This window comes from Pseudopipra pipra, chromosome 23 (genome assembly GCF_036250125.1).
Source record: "Pseudopipra pipra isolate bDixPip1 chromosome 23, bDixPip1.hap1, whole genome shotgun sequence".
NCBI classification, from domain to species: domain Eukaryota; kingdom Metazoa; phylum Chordata; class Aves; order Passeriformes; family Pipridae; genus Pseudopipra; species Pseudopipra pipra.
The window spans coordinates 3,579,980-3,592,123 of record NC_087571.1 but is presented as its reverse complement, the minus strand read 5'-3'; positions in this window follow the sequence as shown (position 1 = coordinate 3,592,123).

Sequence of the window (12,144 nt, the reverse complement as noted above, 5' to 3'; positions counted from 1 at the left end):
AGTCAGTTCAGACACATAACCTACATGGTCTGGGGTCCACTGGGAATATTTAACCCTTTTTCATACCTTAAATTCTGCAGGGAACTTAATAATTTGCTTTTTCTTCCAGAAGATTCCCCACAGGCATCCTGGCAGCCCTCTAACACCACCATTTGATTCCCTTTCACCAAAAATTCTGCCCAGCCTCTCTCACCATCCCTGTTGAATTTTTTCCCCAAAGTTTTCCCCTCAAGCAAGTTTTTTTTTTCAAGCCTTGAATTTGCAGCAAACCCCTTTTATCCTTGGGGTGTAACAACCTGCCCAACCCAAGGTTTTGTTCAGAACATTGTTCAGAACCAGCAGGAGACAAATTAGTTGCATGGGAACAACCCATGTAGGTGTGACAAGATTTATGGCACTGAGATCCTGGAGCACATGCCCACAGGAGATTCCTGCAGGCAGCAGAGTATCCCTGGGGAAGCAAAGAGCTGCAGGAGGGAGGAAGGTGAGACACATGTCAAAGGATCAGACATGGAATTCAAAAATTAGGAGGCAGCACAATGGTCTGGGACAAGCTCCAAGGCAGTGTCCTGACATGGCCCGTGGCACAGGAGCCTCTGCTGGAATCAATGCCCAAATGTCACCTCTCACTCCTCAGGGAACAGGCTCAGGAAAAACATGGCACACATTTTAAGGGGGAATCAGCAACAGGGTCCTGAATAAGGGCAGTTCACTGAGCACAGTCTGAACCTCAGTGCCCGAGCTGGGAGTCCTGGCAAGCCTCAGGGAAGGAATTCTGCCATTCCCAGGCATGCACAGGCCAACTTTGGCTGTTTATCAACTCACAATGCAAGGGCAGAAAGTAGGGCAGCAAGCAGCACACCCCAAAAATGGAGAGAAACCATCTTCCAGCCCCTTCTTCCAGCATGGTTCTGACTGACATATGCTGGCACGATTTTTAATGACAAACCAGAAACTGTTTGAGCCCAAGGCAGTGCTGAACTCCCCCAGATCAAGTGCAGGCAATTCAGCACTCAGGAAAGGAGAAAAGATGTTCACACCCGAGTTCCTGGGAGCCCTGCATCAAAACTGAATCAAAAATCAACCCTGTGTGCAGCAAAGCAGAGATTATAACAGCAGATTTAGCCCAGGCACACACAGCTTTAAGCTATTCTTCCTGAATGTCCTACATAACGAACCCAAACAAATTAAGGAATGAGTAATGAGAAGGTAGGAGGTGGCAAGGCTTGTTTTGGTTCAGGAAAGGATTCCCATCCCTTGCTTGGAATCTAAATTAGATTCAATTTAGATTAGAGTGAGGCAAGGCCAAATTCCCTTGATGAATGAGCTGCTGCAGTAAATCACTCATATTTTGCAGCCCATTCTTCAACAAATCTGCTTCTCATTTCCCCCTTCTCCTTTTGTCTCTGATCTTGTCAGCCTGGTGCCATGCCTTCCCCTGTTCCTCCAGGTTGGGATATCCCTCATTATCTCCCTCAGTAAGGAAAGGACTAATTTGTTGTCTGGTAGAGGGAGAACGTGTTCCTGGCCTGATAAGTGGATTATCTCCCTAAACATGCTCTGCAATGCAAGACACCCCACACACTCCCAAACCCAAAGGAGTTAATCTCAACCAGTGGTGTGACACCCAGAAGTGAAAGCTCCCTCTCCTGCCCAGTGCTCCAGCCAGGGTTTTGCTAAGGGAAAAATCCAGGGAAAATGCACATGAGGAAATGCATATTCATGCTTGCCATGACTGCAAGTGGACCTCTGTGCTCCCACCAGCCTTGGTGGGGTCACAGCAGTCACAGGTGAGTCCCAGAGCAAAACCTGCAGCTAAAAATTGTTTAAAAGTGCAGAAATAGGAAAAGAGGGGCCATGACAGGAGTACAGCACCAAAACTACCCCAAAAGGGATGGGAACAGGGGAAGGGGAGCCATCTGCCCCCAGGAGCTGGGCAATGCTTTGCCATGATCCATTTGCTGCAGCCCAGGCTTGGGATTTTTGATCTCCATCCCCCAGATTATCACCTGAGATATCAGTGATATCAGCCACGATATTCAGTCCCTCTCAGGAGGAATCAACAACGAACAGCAACTTAAAATAAACACTGGACTGAAACTATTTGGCCTCTGACTCACCTCCAGGAGGAAGACAAGCAGATGCAAATAATTTGTTGATGCAGAACCTTGTACCTGGTAGACCTCTGTGTGCCACCTGCTGCAACAGAAGTTGGGATTCGTTAATTTAAGAGTTATCAAGTGCTGGTTTACAGCTTGTTCTGCCTGGCTAACAGGAAGGCATGTCCTGCAGGAGCTTGGAAAAGCTTCTGGCTCCTAAATGTAATTCCCAGTCAGGTTAGTGAGGTAGCTGAGATGATGTGGGGGGAAGGAGCATTAGCCAGGAGTTTGTCTGGGGATAATATATTTCTGTTATGGTTCAGAATTAAACTGCTGTATTTCACTGGTCCAGCTCCCTTTGGAAACATCCTAATTTTTGCCTCTTCCTTAGAGAACCCAATTTCACGACAGGCAGCTGCAAAAACACCAAGCTTTCATTTTTAGTGCTTACATTGTGCTTAAACACGCTGCCTTTGGCAGAACCAGCCCATTAATCATCCTGATGAGAAGGAATACACAGAACTACTTTTCAGAGTAGGAGACAATTCCCCCAGGACTGGTGATTGACTGAGACTGATTTTCTTTATGAAGCTGTTTTCCTTTTCTGAACTTAGGTGGCCTTTGCAAAACTGTTTTACTACCGTATTTCAGTCTTTGTTTCCAGCTGGCAGAGCATTCCATTCTTCCTTTCTGATGTTTGGTTTCACACACACTCACTTTGTGATAAAATTATGCTCATTTTGTAGCATCACTTCAGTAGCTGAATAACATACTTTAGGGTGATACTGCAAGACAGCAACATTTCAATGCAATGCTGATTTTGTGCAATAACCTGATAAAACCAGACATTATTCCAAGGAGCTGCCCTCTTGAATGGATGCCCAGAAGCTTCTGAAATTATTAATCTTGAAATATATTATGTTAAAGAGTAATCTCCTTCCAAAAGATGCAGTAGCCTAAACTCCTACGTGTTAGGGATTTAATGCCAAGTAGTGTAAATTTTCAGCGTTCTGAAAGAGCTAAAAATAAGGTATTATTCACAAGAAATATCAAAATAGCTGACTCCACTTCCAAGGAAGGAAATACTAACTCATGTGTTTTAATTTGCTGTGATTACAGTTTTCATAGGAGAGGAGAATAATACACATTTTGGAGCTTTTCTAGTCGTCTGTGGTTGCCCAAACTGCAGTGAAATTTAAAACAATCACACAGGGGAGATAAAGATGCACTTTGCTATTGCTGAAAAGCTCATGGCCAGTGTCCAACAAAACCCCGGGGCCAGTAACTCAGCTGTGCACATTCCCAAATTTAAATTGACCTGGGCACCAAGGAGGATGAAAACTGCTCAGATAAAGGCAGTATTGTGCCACCAAGCCCTGCAAAACACAAAATAAACCTCCTCACACAGCAGCTCACGTGGAGGAAAACAGAAGCATGGCTGTTTCCACGGCTTTTAGGGCCCCTCATGGAAGCAGCACCCCCCAAATGCTGATTTTTTACTTAGAAACTTCACCTGCACATCACTCTGCTACCAGTGTTCCAAGCTCAGGTGGTTTCACACCTTTGAAGAGGAGGGAGCCCCAACCAAAATAACCAGAGGTTTGATCCAATCCCGTGGTTTACATTCATCTCCAGAGCCAAAGTGCCTAATTAGCAGAGAGGGCAGGCTCCAGAGGCAGGCTGGGAGCCAACCCATCCATCATTTGCATTTAAGCAACTGCTCTCAGATTTGCAAAGTGCTGTGCAAACACCAATTACTGCCGGGAGGCAGCAGAGCTGATTAACCCCGGGCTGCTGGCCCTGGGCTGCTCCCAACTCTGGGGCTGGATCACCTGGAGCTCCAGCCCTGCCTCCAGCTGCCTCCTGCCTCCTCCTGGGGGGTGCAGTTGTGCTGTGACACCCCCAGCTCCCTCACACCCTCCTGGGAAGTGCCTGCAATAAGTCTCACACAACATTTCACAAAAGCTGACTTCCAGAGCAAGAAGTTCTGGTTGAAACACTTTGCACGACCCCAGTGCTGCTGCTGCACAAGGGACAGGCTGCCCAGCAGCAAGGAGAAGGGAATAAAGCTCATTTGACAGGACATCCCAGTTATCCCTTGCTTTTTCCATCTTTCCCCAGGGTTACCAAGTGCATGAGCGTGTGTTGCACCTCACAGTCCTTCACCTTATTGAGCTCCCAGCATCTCATGCGACTTTGCTCTCTTTTAATTCCTCTCTTCCACTTCCAAGGGCATGGAGCACATCCCTGGAAGTGCTCAAGGCCGGGTTGGATAGGACTTGGAGCAACCAGGTGTAGTGGGAGGTGTCCCTGCCCAGGGGAGGAGGTGAAATGAGGTGATTTTTAAGGTCCCTTCCAACCCAAACCGTTCTGGGTTCTATTTTGGCTGATTTTCTGCTCACACTGACACTGTGCTGACCTGCAGGTACCTCCCAGCAGCCCTGAGCCACCACACACTTACTCATCACAAAACTTTGCACACTGAGCACGGATTTGGTGACACAGGAAGCCTTTCATTCATCCTTAGCTTTGCCACAAGTCACCTCAGCCCGGATGCATTCAAAATACTTGACTCGAGAAGCAAAACTTGATGGGATTTGTGAGATCCTCTTTTAGAAAAAAAAAAAATCAGCATTAACAGCAAATATTTCTGCAGCAGATCAGGGTGACCCTCTGAAGCTCAGTTCCTAGGAAAGTCTGTTACAAAAGCCCAAGGACTGTGCTCACATCTGGCTCAGATCATCTGTACACAAAAGCCAAATCAAAGCTTGGGAAATGCTTCCTTTAATTTAATATTTAAACCATGTCATCTGGACACATCTATACATGCATTTGTTCCTAAGGACAGGAGTCACCTGCCCTAAAAGCATGTATTTCATCTGAACTGCTTTATCCAGGCAGAGAACAGGGTAATTATCATCTCATATATGTCTGACACGGATGAGGAACTGCTGTCTGGAGGTGCTGCTTTCTCCCTCTTGGCTGCAGAGACAATTTGAGTGACTGGTGCAGCCCCAGAGCCAAATTAGATGAGCTGCATCCCCTCCCAGGCAATTTTGTGCTGGGGGATCTGATGTTCTGCAGCCCTCCAGCAGATTAGACAGGCAAGGGACACACAGAAATCAGGGAAGTGGAAAACTCAGTCCTCGTCCTTTCACTGGGACCCTCCTGCTGTTGGTTTTACACTCTCTGTGACTCAGTTTCTCCATCTGTCAAATGCAAATGAGGCTCCTGACCTCCTTTGCTGATCACTGCCAGAGGTACTGATGGAAAGAACCCCAACCCTAACACACAGGTGTCACTGCTCACTAAATGAAGGTGCTTTACAACCATGATAATAAAAAGGACCAGCCCTGCCACCTTCCACAAGCTGAGCACAGTAAGAAGAGGTACCTCAGACATCACTTATAAAAAAAAATAAAAGAGCTGAAGGAAAAATTCTAAACTCAGCCAACATTTTCTGCTTAAAATAACGTTTCAGAGCTGTTCAGTACAATAATTCCCCACCAACACAGAGCTACAAAACACTTAAAGATGTCTTGCAGTTGAGTGCACTCAAGTCTAACAAAACTTTGCATTCTTCATGCATAAAAAGAGCTTTAAAAGACATTATCCACACTATCCTGAGCCGTTTCCCAAGTGAGACAGACTGAAAACCAGTGGATTCCCTGCCAGCCAAGCCCCAAGCCTGTAACTTTCTACATCTCTTACTTAACTGACTTTATTCCCATAAATTCAGCGGGTGGTTGGACTGGTTCTCAGCAGCACTTGAACAATACCCACTGTAAATCAAAGTCAGGGGCATTTTCCCAAGGGGAAAGTGGGGGAAAGGTGAGGTTGGGTTTTCCTGCAGCATGAACTGCCCCAGGACTGGAGGTGGGAGCTGACACTGCCCACGGCTGGGGACACGCTCGGCGCCGGCGCAGGGAGGGGATGGCAGAGGTGGGAGGCTCTGACGAGGGAGCAGAGGCTCCTTCCTCTCTTTAAAAAGCCAGTGAACATCTGGCTGTGGTGCCTCTGCCATCTTCCAAGGCACTGGAGGGGAAGTGGCATGCAAAGGGAATGTCATTCCAAGGGAATGCCAATGTGAGTCCCTCCAGGTCCGTGTGTGCAGACCTGCAGCACGTACAGCTTCCTCTTCCTCCGAGTGCCAGGGGAGTTGTTTCACCCTGATTTCTGTGCCATGGCAGAAGCAGCTCCCACTACAGTGCACAACCAAAATGCCTGGTCTGTCAGACACAGGAGGGAATTGGCACCATGAGTTCCCCGTGCTCCTCGTGCCAAGGCCCAGCATCAGCCCTGGCACTTCATTACTTCATCCACCACCGTGTTTTCCCTCTCAAATCACTCCTGCCCCCCCCAGACTGGGGGCTCTGAGTGAGGCACTGGGATCCACCTCCAAAGGGTGCTCTGGGACCAAGGCAGAGGCACTGCTGGTGGGAATGGAGACACTGCCAAGCCCCTTCGTGTGGCTTTGACAAATATGAAACAAGTTTTTCTTGACCCCAAGTATTTTCTGTGCAAGGCCAAGTGCAGGGAAGATCTCACACAGCTCCAAGCTGTGCAGCCAAACCCACGTGACCTTCGAATTCCACAGGTAAAATGCTGTTTGCAACTTCACATCTCAAACATCCCAGTTGTGTAACACCTTCAACTATTTCAAGGTGTTTTCTCTGACCCCAGAAGCCCTTCTCTGAATTTTACTCAAGGGCAAAAATGTGACCATCACACCAGTGATGGCAGAGGACAGGATTTCTAAGGGATAGAATTTCAGAAGGAAATAAAAATGGAAAAATAAGATAGAGATTGCCTGAAATATCTCAGGGGTGTTAGGAGTTGAGTAGAGAGTTCTCTTCCTCCCTCCTCATCTTTTAAATAAGCCAACAGAATTCCATTGATACTGGTATATGTTGATATTGAATGGAAATGAAAGAAAAAATAAAGTAAGAAGAGGGGGACAGAGCCTTCTCTTAAATGCTTCACTAGATTCCTTCCCCTGTGGCTGCTCTGGGAGCAGCTCTTCAGAACCCACCTACTTTTCTGGGAATGCAAAAGCAGTGATTTTTAAACATGTCTGAATCACCTTCCAGTGGAGGTCACCACATCTGGCTGTGGCACCTCAGCCACCTTCCAAGGAGAGCTGTCCTGCCAGTCAACACCAGTCCTGCTCTATCAGCTGGCCATCACTTGTGCAGCCACATCAGTGCAGTGACCTGCTTCTCATCCTGAAAGAAAAAAATAAAAAAAACTAACAAAAAGCCACAGAACCCAAATTTGCTAAGCAAAACCCTGCCAAACAACGCTTGCTTTGGTTCCACAAGAATTTAGGAAGCAATTGTTGCCCACTCAAAGTGACTTTTGATGAATAATGGACACACACCTGGGCATGGAAACCACACAATGAAATGTTGGCAATATAACCATGTTTAAAGAAGAAAGTTACTCTGTGTTTCTGCACCAACTTCCAGTCCATGACTGGTACCTTTGCAAAGCCCCAGGACGTTGCTGAGAGAAAGATTAATTTTCCTTACTGTTTTTACACCACTATGGATTCAGGAATGGTTCATATCAGTAGCACTAGGAAGCAATAAAATAAAATATTCAGAAGAGTGAGATAGTTCTGGAAGCTGTGACTTGCCTGTGGCTTGTTTTCCTCCTCAGAGACAGCTGTTCTTCAAATGATGTGAAGAAATAAAGGATATATTGAAATAGATATATGAAATTATGTATTTAAGCCATGTTATCTCTTTGTGGCTACACAAAACTCACCTCAGCAGTGTATCAGCTTCAAAAGGCCAAGGGAAGCCCAAATCCCTTTGTAAAATCAGAAACTTGCCCTGAAACAACCTGCAGCTGTGGTGGCTGTGCCAGGTCTGCAGGGACACCAGGTCAGAACATGGCATTGATAATGCTGTTCCTCACTCAAAATGCCATCCTAAAAGCTGGGAGTGAAGCCCATTGCTCCTCAGCATTCCCTGCTCATCTTTGATTAACAAGAAAGGAAAATTGGAAGGAAAAAAAGCACAGAAATTCAGCTTTCCATGGACTCTGTCCAGCCCCACATAGAACAGAACATGTCATTCCCTGATCCCAGGAGGTGAATGCTCAGACAAGGAGTGGTTTACAACCAATGCCTAAATTACCAGTGTCCAAATACCACTTAAGCTGTTTTACTTTGGCCCCTGAGAGCTTTATACAGGTGCTTGGTTCATCACTTGTGGCCTGTGAATCACAGTTTAACATCTTTGGGTTAAACTAAGGAGAGGGGAAAGATAAGATGTAGCACCATCTTTTCCTTCTGCTGAAAGGGGATTTTCTCCTCTTGCTGAGTAAGAAAACAAGAAATCCTCCAGAATTCTCAATAGATGGACCCAGAACACATTCCCAGAATACAAACTTCTCAATGGATGGACCCAGAATACATTCCCAGAATACAAACTTCTCAATGGATGGACCCAGAACACATTCCCAGCCCCTTTGACTTGCCTGATCCTGGAGACAGGAGCAAAGCCTGCCTTTAAAGGGTGTTTAAAGGACTAGGAAATCACACAGCTCCCATGTGCCAGTGTGTGCCCAGCTCACCTGCAGCCCCCATCTCACCTTTCAAAGGTGATTTCAGCACTGCAAAACCCTCACCTGAAGTTCAGGTTCTGTTTTACCTTTGGCCTTGAAGAAGGAAAAAAAAACAAACCCCAAACAAAACCCCCCCATTTTTCTACAGAGTCTCAGAATTCCAGAACGGTTTGGGTTGGGAGGGACCTTAAAGCTCATCCACTCCCACTAGGGTGTCCCAGGGACACCTCCCACTAGCCCAGGTTGCTCCAAGCCCTGTCCAACCTGGCCTTGGACACTTCCAGGGATGGGGCAGCGAAAAATTCCTTCCCAATATCCCATCTAACCCTGCCCTCTGGCACTCTGAAGCCATTCCTTGTGTCCTGTCACTCCAGGCCCTTGTAAATAGTCTCTCCCCCTCTTTCCTGCAGGCTCCCTGCAGGCACTGGAAGGGCACAATTGGGTCACCCCAAAGCTTCTCTTCTCCAGGCTGAACAATCCCAGTTCTCCCAGACTTTCCCCATCTGACAGATGTTCCATCCCTCTGATCAAGTTGGTGCCCAGGCCCACGTCCTCCTTGTGGACCAGGGGAGGTGACAGGCTTGTGCAGGGACACCAAGGCAGACACACACTCGGCTCTCGCGGAATTTAAGGAATTTTTCAGGTTTAAAAGCCGGGAATTGGGGAGGGAATGGCTGAGCCCGTGCGCCCTCTGCCGGCACCGCCCGCAACTGCAGCCGACCCGCACCGCGCCGGGAAAGGCAAATTTAAGCAATTTTAAGCAAATTCAAGCAATTTTAAGCAATTTTAAGTGTCCATTTACCATCCCCTCTGCGGCTTTAGGGCTTCCCAAGCTCCCTGCTGCCCCGGCTGAGCTCGTTCTGCTTCATACGGGACAGGAGGCACATAAATAGCAAAGCAAAGTTCATCAGGCTTCATCAGGCAACAGCATCTCCTTCTGGCTCCAAAACCCTTCACAAAGATTTACACTTTTACTTCAAAACCTGAGGGTATCTGACAATCTGAGCGCAGGGATCAGCAACCTGCAGCCTTCACACACAAGAAGTGTGGTGTCCCTGTGTTAAATAACAGCAAAGTATTCTCCTGGCTGCCTTTTCCTGCCTTTTTTACTGAGCTTGCACATAGACAGAAGAACTTAGAATATGATCAAAGCACGTCGTGATTCTGGGGAAGAAACGTGAGACACAATAATTGAGAAGGGACACATCATTTTTCTAGACTGATGTTTAGAAATATTTAGCTACTTCAAGGCTGATATTTAGAAATCCTAATTCATTTTACCTCCTAGCCAGGGCCCAGCTGGGGCTGTTGTGACACACCAGAGACACACGTGATGGTTGCAGCCCTCTGGCACAGGCCCAGGGATATTCCTCTCCACACAAGCCATGTCTTGCCAAAGCAAGGCACAAGCACTTCCCTGGCAGGATTTGGTGGTGCACAAACCCTTGTCCAGAACTGCAGCCTGAATTCACACCTGGGTTCTGTTTCAGAGACTTTCCATCAGGGCCAAGTGACAAAACACAGGGTGATCAGTGGCAAGTGACTCCTGGTAACAAGGATGATCCAACCCTGGTTTGTTTGTTCACAGAGAACAGGAGATTGGTCTTTTTACAGTGCTTCTCATCCCTCTCATCTCGCAGAAAAACAAGCCCTTCAGTGGACAAAATTAATGACATTTTGGGCACAGAGCTTTTTAACCACCAAATCTGCCCTTTGAACTTGGCAGCTCAACACACATCATCTGTCAGCAGCAAACCCAGCTGAATACTCTGTAAATTCTAAGCTGAAGTACCATCTATAGTGATTTCCCAGTCCAATTCCTTTGCTATAAAACACATCCCTCAGCAGACAGATGTGGCAGTGCAAATATTCCACGCAGAGCAGGGTTATGAGGCATTTTGTTGCCAAAAATCTTCCAATTAGCATTTCTAGCATTCGTCCCCGGGCAAAAGTCGGCAGGATTTATAGAAGACAAACACAAAAGCTGCCCAAATGACCCAGATAACTTCCTGAATCACAAACCATTACTAAAAAGTGCAGGGTGACTGTCTTTATGGATTCCATGAATAGTAGGATACACGTTCTTGTTTTCCACCCACCACTGGGCCAGAAATCTCAGTTCCCAGTTAAAACCTGTGCATGGACAGGGTGAAGTTTGCTGGCCCTGTTTTCGTGTTTTGCAGCCCACTGGTTTTAGCCACAGATCTGATATCGTGCAACCACATTCCTGGAAGGCATTTCCCTACTTCCAAGTCCATTTCCTTTCTCACATCCCCCCTATTTCCAGCCTCAGCAAAGCCAAATATCCTCACTGTACCTCTCCATCGTCCTGCTCCGGTGTGTTTTCCAGAACAAACACAGATTCACTGGAGGCAGTCATTCTATCCCTGCTCCTGCACACATTGTGAAACCTGCAGCACTTACACACCCGTGAAAAGGTTTATATTCCAGCCCCAGGACACAACCCAGGTCTCAACACACCGAGAGGCAGAAACCGAACACAAAACCCTTCCAGCGGCACTTCCGCGCCTTGCGAAACGTCCCAGGATCCGAGAGTGCCATGGAAAAGGACCAACACACATAAACTGAGAGGTGGAAACGGCTCAAGGAGGTAGGAAACTCCAGTTCCCTGGAAGCCTGTCCGTGATTTCAACATAAATTATTCATGCTACTGTTGAAGCAGCTTTTATCTACGGCTTGATAAATTCGACCTCACTTATCTCCGCTAACACGTCACGTCTCTCGCCACAGTTTGAGTCATTTGCTGGTGGCACCTCAAATGATCCAATTTGGAGTTTACGGATCCTATAACGTCAGAGACCAACTGCTGAGATGCTGTGCTGGTCAGCAGGACTGGTTCTGTCAGACAGACAGTTCCCCCCCAGTGATGCTGAACTGTGGAAAACCTTTCGCCACATCTCACTTAGTTTTTCATCAGTTAAATTTCAGGGGCGAAGAAGTTGTTTTAACTTTACTTGGAAGTGATGAGCCAAGCCAGGAATCCAAAGTGTCATAAATCTCATTCTCACTCCTGTCTGGAAGCTGGTAATTGGTGCAAGATAAACAAAGTAAACAAACTGTTCAGGTAAGTGCTCCTGCTGAAAATGCACCAGGAAGTGCTTTTTCCAGCTGAGCATGAAGGTTAAAAACACAACAAATGCAGGGCAAGAATTAAGAGTGAAGTCCAAGCCAAGAAGCTTGAGAGAGCACCACTCCATAAATCCCTGTTAGTACCTAAATGGGGCAGGGATTTGACTCTGAGGGACCTTAGGGGTCACCTGAACAGGCAAGACAAAATGTGCAGAGCCTCCCTTTGCCCCTCCACCGGGAGAGCCGGAATCCTGAGGGCAGCCTGGAGCTGGAAAGTCTCGGAAGGAAACTCTTTGCTTCCAGCAAGATGAATAATACACCTGTTCCCTACTTGTGAGCAAACACTACGAGGGAATAATTAGAACCTATCTGACCTGAAACC